This window comes from Pomacea canaliculata, linkage group LG12 (genome assembly GCF_003073045.1).
Source record: "Pomacea canaliculata isolate SZHN2017 linkage group LG12, ASM307304v1, whole genome shotgun sequence".
NCBI classification, from domain to species: domain Eukaryota; kingdom Metazoa; phylum Mollusca; class Gastropoda; order Architaenioglossa; family Ampullariidae; genus Pomacea; species Pomacea canaliculata.
In genome coordinates, this window is record NC_037601.1 from 8,358,618 (window position 1) to 8,376,135 (window position 17,518).

The window sequence follows — 17,518 nt, forward strand, 5'->3', positions numbered from 1 at the left end:
ATTAACACTTTCCATCTGTGAAGCGAGCTTATATGTGGCTGTGCGACCTCCTGCGCTAAAACTTCAAGGCATTTTATAGTCTTAGTCATTTTCCAAACCCTTATGGCGGCGCCTTTATCCGGGCACTGTAACCGAAACTGCTCCTCTTATGTCTGAGAATTTTGCCTGTCAGCAGACCATCGGGGGGTGAGTAGCTCTTTCATGTTCGTACACCGACTTTAAATTACTGTATTTTATGTCCCGAAACAAATGTAGACGCGATATAGTCTCCGGACTGTAAAACAGTGCGAACTCACAGTTGTTCTGAGGAAAAAGAATGTTTCAGCGCTGAGGGTGTTGCGCTGTGGTGGCACGAAGAATGGCATGCTGGGATGCTGATCGTCTCGAAATAAAAATACACATACATGCATACATACATCGACATACCTACATACATACACATACAATACAAAAAATATTTATAGTTAAATAGTAGCAGTTTTCCCAAAATTCATAAAATTTTTTGTTAGGAAGGTCCCACATTAATTTCTTTATTTTCAGCACACGCTATAACGAGAAAGCTGTGTGTGTTGTTGTTTGGAAGTAGGCAAGTCACTGCCCAGAGAAATCTGTCAGACTCTGAACACACTGTTATCAGACTATTCATGTACATGTTCATGGCCGGCCGGCCGGCTGGCTGCTATTGATTAGCTTGTATAGAGCCCTGTACCAGTCCCTGTCTTAAATTTTTCATCCTAAATCTGTCTAAAGAATCCTCCTTCACGGTCCAATAGTAAGATATATATAGATATAATTCTTTGCACTGTCCTTATCTATGCCTAGGGAAAACAAATTCCACGCTGGCATATGAGGCTGGTTCTATTTACACAGCTGTCCGTCAGCAGATTCCCATGTCTTAAATGATTCTCTTGACATCTGCATGCCATGGAGCGCCGCCTCACTATTAAATAAGTTCGGTAATTACTTATTAACGTATGTATGGTAATACAGATGAACTTTACTTTCCTCTCCTCACACTTCCCCACGCCCTCTGTTATCAACCATGTGCGGATAATTAATGAATATTTCCAGAGAAAACTCTGGTGACTCCAAAAAACAAACTTTTTAACTCTTTTCAACCCTTCTCTTGTGGTACATAAAATGTTATGTACAGTATTTTACACATCCTGATTGCTTGTTAACAGAACATCCTGACTGAGTGCTCATGGAAACATTGTAACCGGGTAATGCGTGTAATGTGAGTATAATGAGTGCAGTCTACTGCTTCGTTGTGCAGCACCCGCAGACCCTCCCTTTCTCCCCTCCTCTATAATAAGTCTTGAACTATTTCGAAAACCGTATTCATGATTTCTGCTCTGCCCTGCTTCCAGACAGAACACTTGTCTGATTGGGTCGTTCATCAAAATGCTCCGGATGCTTTCAGATCCCCAGACTCTACTCCCCACCACTGTAGACACCTTTTACACAACAAATTTTCTTTTTTCAAGATGATATCTCTTTCAGAAATGCCAACAATATAATAAACATGATGGAAAGTATAGCTGTATATCACGAACGAATACAATGACTTTTTTTTTTTTTTTTTTTTGGGGGGGTTCTTTTTAGATGTTCCGGCTAAGCATACCCGTCACCTCCCCTCCTGAGCACGTTCACGCTAGGGGGAGAGAACTACGAGAACTGTTAGCTTACTCCCCCTGTGCGCATGGTCTCTGACAGGTTCGTTAATAGCGGCACCGGCGCACGGACAGATGAGGCCGAGCAACGATAGGCGTGAGCAGGTTTCACAGACCGCCTCTGGTAGAAGCTGTCGCGTGGAGCCACGCCAGTCAGGTGCACATCGAGGAAAGCATCTACGCAGGTGAATTATCGTCATGCGAGCATGCGCAGTGTGAGAATTGGAAATCTCTTACCGGCGCGACTTACCTGCCCGCTTGTCGGCAAACACCGGGCGAGCAGGTGTGAGGATTTATCAAAGGGAAATTAATAAGTCTAACAGATACTAAAACTTGAAAATTCCAGTTTTCGCTGCTTTTATTTTTATTTTCCTGCGTCCTCATTTTCCTCCAATGATCCTTTCTCTTTCCTTTCTTTTGAATACAGGTATTGTGTTATCTTTCCTTTTTTTCTCAGCCTCCTTATTTCTCTGTCTTTTCCTCTTTCCCGCTAACGCGTTCCTGTGGGAATCTCAGTAACTGCTTTCTTTTTCTTGTGTTTTGTTATTTGAGAGGTACCAACCGTACTTTAGTGCCTGCATACGAACGAGCACAGACGAGGTAATGTTCTCAACAAATAGTTAAACAATAACACTAGTCGGCAATGAATGAAAACACCTTTTCCTTCCACACACACACACGTACAGAAGAAGAAAAATAAGAGTGACGGGTTAAAGACGAGAGAATCACTTAGCAACCCTCAACAAAGCAGCCCCTCTATAGATCTTCCTCCCAATCACTATGTGATTTTCCTATCCTGAATTTCATTCATCCTTCCACACGCACTGAGACTGTCAGAGTGTCAGGAGAAGTAACTGCGGAAGCAAGGGCTGTGGACCTCTTTATGCAAGTTTTACTGCGGCACTTCATGAAAAACATTTACTCACAACTGTGCAGACGCCAGAGAAGACAGGCAGGCGTTTGGTTAATTGCTACAACAGGTGGAACCAAGTACTTAACATAAATGCAAAAGAAAAAAGACACCAAACGGCGGACTACCAGGCCGGGCCATTTCTCGGGCATGCGCACAGAAAGCGATTTTTTGCGCCATTTCCTTGCGCTTAGTGCTGGCACAAGTCAAACAACTTCCTTCTCCTGGCCTTCTCCCTTTCTTTCTTCCCCCTCTCCACTGTGAGAGAGAAGCTAACCAATCAAACTGTGAGAGTATTTTGACTACTGCCTATGACTACGGATTGTCGCGACCTCAACAGACAGCAAAACATAAACATATGTTTAGAAGTATCCTTCTTTTTTCAGCCATTCACGACTTGAAACTCAGAGCCAGAAGATAGGTCAGAAAAATAAATAAGAAAATGCTGCATATCGAGTAGTATAACTATATCTACGCTCTCTGGTATAACTATATAATAAAAACACGGTAAAAATAATGCAGATTGAAAAAAAATTGTACCCAAAGTTAAAACACATATACACTTACATACGAATGCCCACCCACCTAGGTCAAGCCAGGAAGTAAACACAAGTAAGATCTTACATAATGTATACCTGTCAAATTTCCTACACCAGATGAAACTACCTCGAACCTTACAAGTGAAAAAAGCGACACGAAGTATGATAGTGCAAAAGATAGTGCAAGGTGGTTAAATAATAAGCATAAGTAAGTAATCAAGCTCGCGGGTGAAAGACTTGCAGCACTGGAGTCAAACAGTTAGTAGAATTTTCACGAAAAAAAGTTTACAGAAAGGAAAACCTACAGTGACGATCTATGGGACAAAAGGTACAAGTAATCTTAAATTGTCAATAAGCAAGTATCGACAAATGATACAGACAATAACAATCCCTTGTCAGCAGGTAAAGGGCTCGATACTCTCTGCTGCACTACGACCGCGAGTGCGAGTGGCTGCCCTTGCCAAAATCCGAGAAGAAAAAGCACACAGGTCCGCGATGGGCTGCTAATTATAAGGCTGCTGGCTCCCAGACAGGCACGCTTCCTCAACAAGAAAATACAGCATGTGTTTGTTTGGCCCTGTAAACACTTTAAATGTAAGGCGGATCATATCCCGGCAAACATCAACACAGGTGAGCCACCCCCGGTCGTTGGGAGTAAACTGGAGGAGTCGTATCTCCCATCAGCTTTACTCCCAGCTTCCTCCCTGTCTCCTTTAACCTGTGCGCGTGCAGGGAGCGAACACGAAGATTGTAAGTAGGGTGGTGCGCGCCACATCCAAACAACTTTTACACATAGTTGTTGGATACAGATTTTTTTTTTATAAGAGAACTTCTCATATTATCTTTCTAACATAACTTCTTTCTGGTGTACATACCTTCTTTCTTCATTAAATTTTACTTTCGTTTTCTTCTTCCTTATTATCTAGCTATCATTCATGTTTCTCTTCCGCCTTCTTCTCCTTCTCGTCATCGTCATCATCATCTTTATCACCTAGACTCAATAAAGGAATGGATCACCCACTATTGTCCTTCCTTTATTTTAGCAGCCAGATATACAGAAGGGTAATGTTTTTCATGTGTACTAAAAAAATTACAGTGAGAGAGAGAGATCGCTTCGGAAATTTTATCACTGACCTTAACTTATGTCTCTGTCGAATTTTCCCTTTCCTATGTACTTTAATATGTAAATGCTCACGTGTTTATGTCGTGTGTGTGTGTGCGTGCGCGCGTGTCAGTAAGTGCTTGTCGTATTTGTTTGCAAGGTGGTTAGAACGTTCATCGCCGTCAAAGGCTACCACCCCTCCTCTACCTTGTACTAAACATTCCTATTGTTGATGTTTATAATGATGGAAGACCGGAAAAGTATATTCCTTCCCTTCACCTCTGGCTTCACTGTTCTACTCCAAGCGCTCGCGACTAACACTAACACGGATGTGACCCTCGCCAGCACTAACGCGCTAACTGCTCTCTGCAGCACAGGTGGAGCCAAGCCGGAAATTTTCTTCAGGTGCCTTACAGTTGCACATGACCAGGTCGGTTTTCTGTCAGCGGCTGCTTCTCTCATCAAGCAGGCCAGCCACTCAAGCACAGCGTGTGGATAGAGGGGTTTCAGTTCGGCTAGTGTTTGGTTACCGAGACCAAGGAGTCTACCTCCGCTTAGGGCGCCATCTTGTTAGTTGACCCTGATTTGAGCAGCATACTATCAACGAAGAATGCGCCTCCCTGATGCTCCTCACCTACATTTCTAATAATTTTGTGTGTGGTAGGGATTTGGCTAACAATAAATGTAAACAAAAGCATATGAAATCGACATGTTTATCACATATTTTCAAGAAATGAACTACAAAAATTTCCTCCTTTGACCTTTCAAAAAAACGAAAGCTGTAACCCCTCTACACAAGGTACTAGAGGTGCTAAGCACTTGCAGTAACCACAAACTCAAATGTGGTCCTTACGAATATCTTTTGTAGTTTTCTGCTGTCTTTTTGGAAGGAGGGAGTTTATAACCAAGGTAAAAAGACTTGCACGAAACTCTTGACCATGAACAGTGAGGTATGAAGAGTAAACAGTTTTTATGGTTGTAGTCAGTTGCTTTCTTTTCGATTTTAATCAAAGTCAGCAGCCGAGGCTCTCTACCGTCCAGCCACTCCAACTCTGTAAACAAATGCCACATCCAGAGAGAAATAAAGTGTGATGGAGGAGAAATCCATTCGTACAATCCACGTTCTTCGTTGCCATGATGAAACCCAGAGCCGCCAGAAAATTTTGAAGACGGTGCATTATTTTTGGCAAAGAACACGTTCTTATGAGAAATTAATTATAAAACATCTTTCGTTGATTCCATCATCATCACATCTTTCTTCTCATCATCAATAGTTCTTTTAAGCTAAATAAAAAGAACTGTGCACCCCTATCGTTCTGCACTTTATCCAGTGTTGGCAGCCCGTCTGACCTTTCCGAACTCTGCATTCCCCTTACTTTAGTCCGGGTTCAGTGTACCCTACCATGTAAATTCCAGTCCAGTGCGTTCTTGGCGATTTTTAAGAACTCTTTTTGTAATGCATGCTCACCCATCCACATTTTCTTTTTCTATCTCTTCAATAGGTAGAGGTGAGTTAACATTAATTGAATTCCGCGTCACTCATTCATACAATAGGACATTTTTAAAGCAACAAATACCATAAATATATATACAGAATATATATATAACCTATTTTCTTCTATTATCACTTTCTTTATTTCTTTTTATTTTTTTATTATTATTTATGGCCGGCACTGATCGCCAAAGTTTACACGAGATTTTACACAGAACAGCACTGTGGGAGTCCAGATGCACAAGTGGAGAACGAAAGTCATTACAGATAGCAAATTGTTCTGGATGAAAGAAGGTAGAAAATGAAATGAAAGATGAAACAAAAAAAAGCAATTAATTTTCTCCGTCAGGAGTAATTTGTACGGAAGTGCTAAATCGTGAGCAATGACAACTTATCCCTTTTCACATTTCATTACAAAATTATCCTTCGCCTGAAACTGGGCGTGAAAAATGTTTCCCCGTTGCGTGTTCTTTCCTTCTCTTGCATAATTGTTTCCCGGCCATTTGCAGACCTTCCTCTGAGAGTAAAACTAGTTTAGGCAATGAGCAACTGTCTGCGAGGGTGCCAAACGTCCTCTGGTTTCCGTTTCTTTCATCCTTCCACGGACGCCTCAAGATTCCTCCTCCTCCCCCCTCTCTCTCTCTTCCCACCCCTCTCAACTTCAACAACAGATCCGCAATTTTCCTTAAAGTTTGCGCTCTTGTCGATCCTTTCTTCCTTCCTTGCTATGCCAAGATTTTGAGAGTGTGGACAATTAAAAAAAAAACTGTTGGATTAGAGCGGGCTTGATTTATAGCTCTGTGAAAACTAAAGACGAGAAGGGGCGAAACTGTCCGATACAGAAGATAAAGTGTCATTCTACTTTTAAAATGCATTCCCCAATCTGCTGCCAACCATTTCCTGTGCCAGATATCAAACATGCTGATCGCCTTTCCTTCTTCTCAAGTGTTTTCCTCGCAATGTTTACACTTCCTCTGTTTCCTTCTTTTGTCATCAATTATCAACTTTTTTCGGCTGTAAAACGAGATCGCTTTCCGAATGTTTCAAGATCGGGATGGAAGATTTAATGATTGCACCGAATTTTCGCCAATACTGTCTTCTTCCAGGTGCGCCTGTACACGAAATAAAAGTTTAATTTTTCTCGCTGAGTTCTCGTCGAGTGAAGCTCAGCTGCGGACGTTAAGTGGAGGCAATGATTTAGAGCGAGACATATGGCTACCCCCTCGCACCAGCTAACCGACAGGTTAACAGTGTCAAGGCTGATTTAAAACTAAAGTGTCTATGAGGGTCGGGTGGGATAAGACTCGGAGAATATGATAACGATGCATGAAATTACATATTCTGCAGAATGAGCTTAAAATGCTTGAGAGGAATAAAAAGGCTTTTTGTATCCATTAATGCAGTCTTTCAGCTTTTCACTCTCAGCTTCTAGCTTCAAGTGCTGACGCCACGCCCACGCCATTTTTTGGTCATGTGACACTAAGATCCATGCACCCATTGAAACGGAGGATGCACAGAAGGTACTGGAAAAGCAGTCAAGGATGTCCAGCTCTGCGTGACCAAAGCAGACGGTACTTTTCTCGTTAATTAATTATAATTAACTACCTTATCTCCATCTCCGCGGCTGGCGCCAAGATCACAGGCGCATCGTATAGCCTTTAATGACTATCGTCAAGTTCGAGCCCTTAGTCTGGTTTCCTTGTTGTTCACGGTAACCCTAGCAAGCTGTAACAAAGCTTTTGCTTCCGTCCGTCCTGCACGCCCTTCCTTTGTCCCTCCATCTCTCTCTTCTTTCTTTCTCTTCCTTCTTAGAAATGCTAAAGTTTACAATGCTCTCGACAATTAAGAGTCTCAACTATTGAATCACAAATAAATGAGATGAATTTTTTTGTGTTTTTGCTTATCTTAATACATTATTTGTAGCAAGAGACTGCAAAAAGCAAACGAATTATCAATTATCTTACGCACTGATGTTAGAGGCATTGCCAGAAGCTGACAGTGAGTGAGTAAGTGAAAGAAGTTATTGCAGCTAAAACTGAAAAGAAAATCTGTAAGTAGATAAATATATAAATAAATAACAGTCTGTCATCAATCATACATTCAGCTGCATGGCTACCATCCCCAGCTTCGTGTTCCCGTCATGCCAGTGGTGTCGGGACGGCACAAACGTCAGGTTCAACGGGCAAAAAAGGGGAAGCAACCCTTGCCCTACGTTCTCCAGCACGCGCCTAGAGCTCGGGTACAAAGGGGCCGGTCCCTCGGCAAAATCATAAGTTCCAGGCCATTGAAGATAGATGAGAGCACATGTGCATCGTCAGTATATACTTATGCTATATTCCAGCAGCGCGACGCCCAGCACCAGTCAGCTCGCGGGAGTCAGCCTCGCGCACGGGAGGTGGTGGCTGAGGGCTAGCACGATGGCGGACACGCTACGGTGGAAACGGCCACACGTGTGTGTGTGTGTGTGTTTATGTGTGTGTGTGTGTGTGTGTGTGTGTTGATGTGTGTGTGTGTGTGTGTGTGTGTTTATGTGTGTCTGTGTGTGTGTGTGTTTATGTGTGTGTGTGACTGTGTGTTTATTTGTTGTGTGTGTGTGTGTGTGTCTGTGTGTGTGTGTGAGTGAGTCTGTTTTTATATATGTGTGTGTGCGCGAGCGCGCATTTGCGTACGTGATCGCAAGTTATGTTTTTACACAGCGCACTGTAGCTAGTCTGAGAAAATAATCCTCGAAAAGAAATAATTTCCCTAAAATTAAGAAACAGAAAGAGATTTAACACGAAATTTCGTAGTTAACTCTGAACTGCATTATTCTCCTTGAAACAAATAAAAGAGTGACAAAGAAAAAAAATGAAAGTTATGTGCCGTCATCTATTAACTTTTTAATATCACTTTCCATGTCAAAGGTAAGCAGCCCTTACAAGCATTTCATTGCACACAAAGCCAGTGGCGTAGAAATATGATCTGACAGTGAACGACACTTACATTCTTGGCCTCTCAGTATTTTGAGAAGGGGGCTGCCCCACTTGCCCTCCTCCCCCTCCACTGGTTCCTACGTCACTGAAAGCTGCTTACTAAATTTCAGCTGTGTGTATTAAGACACTTGTACAGCAATTACTGATTAGTTTCCCGCCTAGTCCCTTTAAATTACACCCATACACCTTAGTCTTTAAAAACCACCAAGTACGTCTTCATATCAAGTATTAACATGCAATATATATAATATATGAAAATAATGTAGATATTGTGTATCTGAGCAAACAACCCTAATGCATGCACGCATATATAGATAAAAGATGACGTTAAACACATTCTAATTGTATATCTGCGTAGTGCTGTTGTTTGCAGCTTAGCACTAGTTATTAAACAAAATTATTAAAAAAAAACACTTGCACAAGACATAACATTTTGATAGCAGATTTTGAATTTGTTTGAACAAACAATTTTCAGTCTGAGATGAATGCATCAGTTTTATATACATTTTGTTAAAATGTTTGGATTTTGTGATAATTCTCTCTTGCTCACAAAACTCTTCCCAGAAAAATGGCAGGTGAGGGTGTGTACCAGCGGTTACACAGCAGATAGAGAGCAGATAGACAATGAAAGCTTTCACTGCAGGTATGCACCGACATGGACAAGGATTAAGTCGAGCAAGACCTATGGCTCTGGTCTGAAGACCCATGCAGGTCAACGGTCATCGCGCAAACATTCTGAGCTCCTAAGACGCACATAAGGCAGAAATACAGCTAAGCGGTGATAAAGAACAATATCACTAAGGAAAGATGGAAAAGACAGAGACGGGAAACCCATCATCGTTATCACCATCACCGCCATCGCCACCATCAGGAGCAACAGCAGCGGCGGTGGTACTAACATCGGCACCTTGGCTGCCACTACCACTACATATTAGGAAAACTCACTATAAATGCTGAAACAGCATTGTGATAGGGTAAGGTAAGGCAGGAAAGAGACAAAAGAATAAGAATTAGTATCATGCCATGAATTAAAGTCAATTGAAAATAATTTACACTCGGGCGAACATTCAAAGAAGGCTTTTATGAGGGCTTATCGAAGAACTTTTAGTTTCATCGTCATGCTTACTTGTCTGCTACGTAGTTAGAAAACTTCACGATCGACAAAGGGGGAAAAAACGAAAATGAGAGAAAAAACATTAAGGTTTGAGGGAAAAAACTGCATCTTTATATACTTTCAACTGGCTTTTTACCTTCCTACCCTGCCCCTTCTCCCTGCATTCAGCCTACCCCCTTGAGACTTGACCGTGGTTCGGAAGAACGATCTAGGAGGAAAGGATAGACAACTCTGTACACGGGCGATAATCACACGTGCCTTGTCATCAGAGGCGACCACCGGCATGTGTACAATCTCCGTTTCATTCAGTTTGCATTTTTTGTTTGATTGGATTTTGTTTGTTTGTTTGTTTGTTTGTTTTCTTGAGGTCGAGGTGGGGGAGGGGGAAGGGCCTCTTTGCATTGTATGAAATGCCACTCTAACGGCAACAACGGAACATCCCTATGGAGGACAATGATAATCTGAATATCTCACCAATATGGTGCTCGAGAAACGCAGTTCCAGTCGACGCCGCGTAATCAATGCAATTCAACAACCAAAGTTCGTATCTGCAAGAAGTATAACTGTTAATGAATTTTACTAAAGCTAATAAATATTATTTATTGGACACTCACTTTGATTAATGAAAGGTTGAGCCTGCTTGCTGTTGCATAGAGAAGCGAACCTGTGTGCGATGTTGTACCCACTGATATTCGCAGCTCAGCCTCTGCGTCCACACGATTCTGTATTCGACTTCAGTGCTGCCATGCTGAAAATCCTTGCTCACACATATATGAAGTTGAAAATGGCAGCAGAACTTTCATGCTTTCTCAGAAAGGAGAGGATATTCACCGTTGATGCTAATCCAGAATGTTGGCACTGGTGTTGTTTGGAAGACCATTTTCAGGATTGGTCACTCGAAAGGTCGATGAGCTGCTCTTCTTCTTGCGTGGACAACCCGCTTGGCTAGGATCAGCCAGAAATGGATTACGAATCCAATCGTATTTAGTCACATCAATTTCAGCGGCTGAAACCTTTCTTGCAGTCCGTTTAGATGGGCAATAATTACATTCTTCACCTGATCAAGATTCAAGTTGTCAGCCTTGCACTTACACAAGCACGGAAACATATCAAAAATATTTCTTGGCGTATCTTTTGCGTCACAACGAAAGTTTCGGACGAAAGCATTCATCTTGTCAGTTGTTTGTAATATTAGGGAGTCAGCGATGAGAGATTGGGGAGAAAGAGGGCAAAAGGCTTGGACTTAATTGTTGAGAGGGAGATTGTGTTTTGAGTTTTGGAAGTGAGAAGTCACTGCATGCCGAGACAGTGTACTTGAATAGGAAGAAGAGATTTGGAGTTTGAGCCCCGCACACTCGGTTACACAATGTAAACTAATTTCACTAATACCAGTATCTTTTTTTTAAAAATGACACCTTCGCGACCCCCTTGTAGCACGTCGCGACCCCCCAGGGGTCGCGACCCACAGGTTGAGAACCGCTGTTCTAGTGAATAGTTAGAGGGCTACTAGCCGTGTGTTGACCGTTTGAAGAAGCAGAGGTAGCTTTGTTCGACAGCACTCATAAGCTAAGCAGTCACACGCTCTCGGGGAATACGATCAGTCTTCCGGATCATCTCCAACAATTTTTTTTTCCAATTTTCCTCGCATTTCCTCGCTTCCTATCATCACCGTCCAGCCCCCGTCTCTATCTCTGACTTCATCAGCCCTCACACCGCTGCGAATGAGCCTGCTGTCATGGGAGAGTGTCCCGAATGAAACACACAAAAGAATTACGACCATTGACGATGAGTAGGCGGAGGAGCAGACGACACGTTTGTCTCACGTCTGGCGGTTGCTCGTTTTTGCACGCGGAGCCTGGGAGCCGCCTCCTGCCGCGCGACATCGCACGTTTACCGCAGAGTGCAGCTCTCCCTCCCTCTCCCTGGCACGCACCGCTGAGTGTAATAGCCTTATCACCAAATACATCACGGCAATCCGCGAGAACAGAAAATATAATGCATATCACATGTCCCGCGGAAAAACTGCATAATGCGGGTCGAGGACCACGAGACAGTGTAAATCACATTTCGGGCCGCGAGAAATGCCAGAGAGAGGCGGATGCTCATCACCAGCGGATACAAATCGCTTAACACCTGAAGCGATGAAGCGAGGTCGAATCGTCGTTGTCGCTGGCGCTGAGGAAAAAAGCGATTAACTTCATCGTCATTGACGACCAGTTGTCAGGAGTGCTGGGTGCCTAAAGATCAGTACTTCAGCGCAATGCTTAATACGACATCCTGCATTTCACGGAAATAAATGAGTCAGGTGAGAGAGAAGGGGTTAGACGGATATGTCTAACGGTTTAATGATGACGTCCAGCGGTTTGTTTTCAACTTGTTGTCATCTACAGACTTTCATGTCTTTGTGACAGAAAGTTTATAACTTTCCTAGGCAAGATGACAATAGCACTTGATAATATTGCTATCATCAACTTTGGGCTCGTGGTGATGTCTGTACCCTGTGTCACAGTCCAATCCCTGTATCGCTGAGAGTTTTATTAACAGAACACATATTGCCACAACATCGCATTTCATTACTCAAGACATGAGTCCCCGGATTATTTTTTCTCGTTGTGGTCACATGTAAATTGTCAAATAATCATATGTGTTCGACGGTATTTATCGGGTTACGAAGCTCGTTCATCCAGTTCTATTATTGGAAATTCCTCAGTGTACTGGAGTCGTTATTGTAGATTCCACTCTCTAGTGAAGCTGTTTATTTCTTACATTTCTTTTACCTGTCCTTTCAGCCATTTTCAGGTGTACGGATACACAGGTAAAAAACTCACGGACTCCCACCAACACACAAACACACACTCAGAAAGTAAGTCTTGTCCTCTCTAACTTCTCTTTCGCTCTCTCTGAGAGAAGACCTTAAGAGCTAGTTATCGAGAAAACTTAATATTTTTTTGTCGAATAATAAGTTACTCAGCTTGAGACCACAAAGGAAATCAAGTGATAACGAGACAGTGTGAGACCACGATAGAGAGTTCTAGAAAGATTGTATCACAAACTGTATTGTCCATCGATTTCCTGCTCAGCATCCGGAATCTGGCCCTAGACTGAGTGTGTAAATAACACACTCGCATATTCATAAAGGCTCCAGCCATCGGTGTTTATCAGAAACAAAGCCATGACACATCCCTGTCACCTTTACAACACGCGACACACAAACACAAAAAAAGAAATAAATAAAAATACTCCAAGATCGACAACTAAATCTTATCACTCCGACATCATAAAATAAAACTTTTTAAAAGTTTGTTGATGCGAAAACGAAAGACACGCGTGTAATGGCATGCATACACAAACACGAGTACACACCTAGCTGACACGAACATGTTCACGTGCGCTTACCGTGCATCTCTGAGCACCGGAGCGAGCGGGATCACTGTCATCGAAGCAAAGGTACAATCCACAGACTGAGACAAGAAGTCTCAACACCCACTCCGACCTCACAGAGAGCAGCGCGAGCTGTGGCAGACGAGATGTAGCGCGTGCTCTCATCACCCACCATATCGCGCGCGCCATCGCTTCCAATGCCGAAAATCGACTCAACACCACGCAATGTCGTAAATCCACTTGAAACTCGTCTGCGAGTTTTCTTTCGCGAGGAACGCCACGTATGTGACTGTGGGGTGGAAGAGCTTTGAAAACTCGGACGCAGACAATAGGCGAATGAAAATTACCTTGTGGGTCTGACTGACGGTTGAAAACTATGAGGACTTTCAAGGTGCAGTTATTCGAAACCTCCTCTGGCATTTGCTCGAGAGAAAAAAGAACCGCGAACCTGCTTGACCCTGAAAATGAACGGTACGATCAGAACAACACCAAAAACTTAAAAATAAACTCTGGGGGCCAACTAACTCACTCGATCTTTCTTCCATTCCTTTTTCATTTTTCGTTTTTATGTATTTCTTTTCTTTTCGTTTAATTTTTTATTTCTTTTTCTCTTGCTTTCTTTTCTTTCTTTATTTGTTTTTATTGTGTCTGCATCTATCTCTATTTCGCACCCTCCCCACTTTTGTTTGCCTCCTTACATCGTTCTTTTTCTGGACTATTGTCAGCCGCAGCACCCCTTTTACCAATACGCCATATGCACAAAGCATGAAAAATTGCATAAAAATTGTCAAATTACGACAAACTGCATAAACAAATTTGTAGAAAAATACTTCGCACTGGTGAACAACTATTAAGTTCTAGTAAATCTATCCGTATAATTTAATATTAAAATAATAGTTTATTATGAGAGACATGTTCCTGCGCTTGGTCACCTGGATGTCTTTTCTAAGCAGCGACCTCTGAGGTTGCTGGTGCATCAGTGTCGTTTGTAAATTTGCGGGCACATTTTAGGAGTTCATTTATAAGTGTCTAAACAAACAAAAAGTTTTTCTTTTTTTTTAAAAAAGAAAAGAAAGGAGAAAGTGCCCATCTCATTTAACCTTTCGGTAGTTGGAGGGATGAGGTGCTAGAAACCACATTTTTCTCGGGGCAAACTTTTTTTTGTGAGGGCATATCTTCGACCTTTGATCTCACGAGCGTTTGGACCACGAGTACAGCTGGCAGTATGTGGTCTGTTCTCCGAGCCGCCAGCAGCATCCTGACAGGACGCAGAGGCTGACAGCGAGGGTGAGATCAGAGGTGTGCATGCATGAACTTTGCGCTGACACCACAATAGCTGAACATGATCCCTGTTGTTGTTGTTCGCATCATTGCTTTTTGTTGTTGGTTTAGCTGGCTTTCTCATTCTGTTGGAACTAGTCAACAAGAGACAGACCGACGAACAGACAAAGAGAGAAACAGATGAAACGTGTTGTCTATCCTTCCCTTTTTTTTTTTCTAAACTTAACCATTTTTTCTAAATTTGTGACATTGTTACACCTTTATTTTTCTAATTCAAAACTTATGTTTCATAATTGTAATGCTTTAACCAACTCTAACCCTCTCCCCAATCTCGGAGTTCATGCACTTTATTCTGCTCATCCAAGGGTCACGTGGGGTGCTGCCATGTTCACTGTTTTTGTATCCGTGTGTCGCTATATCTATAACAAGCGTTGAGTGCACCCGAGAATAAGTTTTCTATCCCTACAAGAAGTCATCCGACCAGACAGCAGCTAACCTTCTCGTGTATCTCAGAGCCCTCCGGTCGCAGTCTCAAGAAGCCAAGCAGTTCATTAATCGTTTAAAGGGTTAGCAAACAACTGACAGAGACTTGACTGATGTACAGCAGCCCCGGCTACAGTGAGATGCCAGAAGGACGGAAACTGTCATCTGGCTGCTGTGCTTCTCTTCAGTCTTACTACCCCCGTAAAACTTCTTGAATTTTTTTGTAATTCAGTTGACCATTTGTAGTCGAAAAAAAAAGTATTTATTTGCTCGACAAAAAAGATTACTATGACTATGACTATATATAAGCACTATTAATATGTAGGTTAGTGAACCAAGCAATGAAGCTTCGCTTTGGGGGGAAACAAATACCAGATAAGATTATTATTGTGATTACTAAGTGGTCCGATGAACGTGCATCTGTCTGCGCACGCCATCTGGCGCTGACGGCCACATGTCGGAGATGGCCACGCAGACACGAATGAGAGGCATGCGCAGATAAGATGCTCCGACGGCACGAGGGCGGCGCACGCGGAGTGACGAGTGCATGTGCGGACATATTGTTGCTCTTGTTTTTTTGGTGGGGGGGGATTTTTTGTTTCTTGGGGTTTTGTACGGGTAGCCGCCATTTTCTAGTCACTGGCGCACGTGCTTCGCGTTCCGAGACACTGATCGGTGCACGTGACCTCTACGTTGCCCTCACGTCCCGTCTGAAACTTTTTCGGGACCACCCGGTCACCTGCAGCAAAGTCTCGCAGACCTCCGCTCTGATGCATCTCTTCCTCTTCCTGTTTTGTTTTATTATCTATCTCTTATATAGGTATCTGTCTTTCTTTATTAATCCATCCGCTTCATTCTTCATACTTGCGCGCTAGCAGGAAGCAAGATCGATCAAGCCAATGGTCTGTCAGCTAGAACTAATCAATGCTTACAAAATATTAGGACCATCAATCTCCTTCCCCATAAACAAACAACCCCCGTCCCACACAAACACACATACAAACCTACTTGTCACCGTTTCTTTTCAGGTTTTGGATGAAGTTGCAAAGCCTCCGTAAAAAACCGTTGTGAAGATTGAAAAACACAACTCATCTATCACCGTCCCTCTTCCTACCTCCTCCGTGTGTTTACTTTTCTAAAATTCCTTGTCGGGGAGATCTAGTTTTCATTTCTGTAGTCCTTTTTTGCCTAAGAGGAAATTTGTTAATTCTTTGTCTTTTTTTTAATGAGAATGTTTGCGCATGCGTAGAGGGAACGGGGCTGAGTGAGTGTTAGATTAAATCCCGCCTGGAGAAAATGACTTTCTGTAATGGCGTTGGAGTTTATTTTTAACCAGCTAATTCTCTATCTTCTCGCTAGCTTCTTACACTGTTGTTAGCTTCTGTGTATTTGTTTCCAGCCTTGGTTTGTTCTGACTGCGATAATATCTTTTGACAACTGTCTCACCTCGTTTGATTCCAGTAAGTGCAGACCTGCCGGAGACGTGGGCGGCTGCAGCAGTCATTAAAACTGCTTATCTTCTCACAGACATTGAGATAACATCAATCCCCATCGGTGGTTTACTGACATTTAAAATTCTGGACAACTTAAAATGTTACATTCTCTCTCTCTCTTTATATATTTGCACTTTCCCCCATTCTGGTGTCCGGTAAGTTTTTCACGTACAATACTCGAAAAACAGTTTCAGTTTTAATATCTGAAATAAAAAAACGGGAAACTATCTCTGAGGGAACTGAAGGGGTTAAGTGGTGAAACAAATAAGAGTAGTAATTTTTTAAGCGGAGAAGAGGTAACAAGTACGGACTCCGAGGTTTTTTTTTTGTTTTTGTTTTGTCTTTTTCTTTTCAGCGGCAGCAGCAAATGGAGGCTTTTCACAACTCCGTCTGGTGGCTGATGCTGTCACTAAAGGAGAAAGACAAGAACAACAACCCTGGAGATACTGTGTCCTTGTCAGACATGAAGTAGCGAGATGTTCCTGCCGCCATATGTGTAGCATGTCCGGGTGTTGGAGAGAGGAAAAGAGGAAAACAAAATACTGTGCGTGCGGTGAGAAAAGGGCGAGGCGAGAGAAAGAGGAGAGACGAAGAAAAAGGAAGCGGATGAGAGAAAGTGATTACTCACAACGAAAACAAATCAGGTGCAAGTCGGTGTTTCTAAGTAGCTCTTCCCCGCCTAATTTGTTCCCCATTTTTACTGAGACTGAATGCTACCTGTTTTAAATTACTAGATCACATAGTTGTGATACCGGCTAACATTGTGGAAACTTTACAGAAACAAACATTAAAAAAGAAAGAAAAAGGGGAGAAAAGATAGCAATAATTTTGAAGCACGTGATTAGCATGAAAGTAGAGAAATTAAACACAAAGCACGAAACAATTTTAATCATATTATTAAGGGCTAAAAGGAGAACTCTGAGAAATCCACTGCTTTTTTTTCCAAAGTCATAAAAAACTTTACTGATGCCGAATGACAGAATCAGTGCAGAAGTCTTTTATTGCAAAAAAAAAAAAAAAAAAAAAAAAAAAAAAAAATGCAGATAACACTTAGATTTTATTCAGGCACTTCGCAGTT

At 42.4% G+C, this 17,518-nt stretch overlaps 1 protein-coding gene across 2 annotated transcripts in view; it reads right to left on the bottom strand.

The window, feature by feature from the left end:
• Positions 1–13,387, bottom strand: part of LOC112553160 — a 68,610-nt gene extending 55,223 nt beyond the window's left edge. Inside the window, exon 1 of one of the 2 annotated variants that reach the window (XM_025220198.1) lies at positions 13,199–13,387. The gene's annotated coding sequence lies outside the window, so the exon portion shown is untranslated. The remainder of the gene's footprint in view (positions 1–13,198) is intronic. The other variant, XM_025220196.1, reaches the window with a different exon arrangement.
• Positions 13,388–17,518: the final 4,131 nt, after the last annotated feature.